Raw genomic sequence first — 1,219 nt, 5'->3', positions numbered from 1 at the left:
ATGCATATATCATGTGTGTGCATATATCATTACACATTTGTTAAAACCGAGTGTAAAAAATAGTGAGCTGAAATGTATCTGCTTTGTTTTTTCTTGTACTTTTGGTGTCATCTCTAAAATCACTGTGGGTTTTTATGACCTTAGATATGGCTCATAAAATATTACCCTTTGTTTGCTTCTAAAAGTTTTCTAGTTTCAAAGTTTATCTTGACGACACTGGTCGATTTTGAGTTGATGTTTGTGTATCATACACGGCAGTAGACTAGCACTTTCTGGCCCCTTGTTAGCTGTTGTTTCATTCATTTTTCTATATCCTGTGAGGTAGGAGTCCAAAGTCATTCTTTTGCAGTTGGATATCCAGTTGTAGTGACCTTTCGAGCCTGAACCACTTCTCTCAGGCATCACACCGTCTCCCAACTGAAAACAACTAAGCAGTTCTCAAGTTTCCATGGAGACAGGGGCCACATGACCTCAATCTGGCCAATCAGCAGATCCTGTCCTCTTTGGCCACAGTGATTGGCTAAGGCCTGCTCATGTGACACACTCTGTGTCAAAGGTCAGGCGGTTGTCTTGGAAACATCTGGGAGGAGAAGATCTATTTCCGTTAGGCTGCTGGAGCTGTGGGTGCCATCTTGTCACCTTGGAGGAAGAGCCCACCTGGGAATGACATCAACTCAGAGGGAAGTCAGCAGAGCCAAGAGGCCGGCAGAGGTGATTCCTGGTGACATCATCCGGCTCCTGGGTGCAGCCACAGTGGAGTTGGCCGCGAATGTTGTCCCTGGAATGGAAATGACCAGAGGTCGCCCTCACATGTCAGCAGACACCTCCAGCCATGTCCTTCATGTTCCTCATTAGCAAAGTTTGTAGGGGGAGTATTCTCAGTTGGCATTCCTAGCCGAGATGTGTAGCTGGGAGGTCTCCACGCTGTGGGGCTTTGGGACGACTTCTGCCTCCGAGGAGACCCTTACTGATGATCGTAGGCTCCTCAAGGTCATCAGCCAGGGCAGCTTTGCAGAAGTCAAGGCAGCTGGCCCAGCACATTCTCACTGGGACCCAGATGGCTGTGGAGGTCACCCCAACAGGGCAGCAGGGCTCCTGCAGCCTCCAGCGTCTGTACCACAGGGTCCATATGATGAAGGCCCTTCATCGCCCGAAGATCATCAGACTCCCGTGGCTGGCGCCCAGAACAGGCCGTTCCTGGTCGTGGATTAAGCCAGCT

Source organism: Mandrillus leucophaeus, unplaced genomic scaffold (assembly GCF_000951045.1).
Source record: "Mandrillus leucophaeus isolate KB7577 unplaced genomic scaffold, Mleu.le_1.0 Scaffold234, whole genome shotgun sequence".
NCBI lineage: Eukaryota > Metazoa > Chordata > Mammalia > Primates > Cercopithecidae > Mandrillus > Mandrillus leucophaeus.
Note: the sequence above shows the minus strand (reverse complement) of the source record.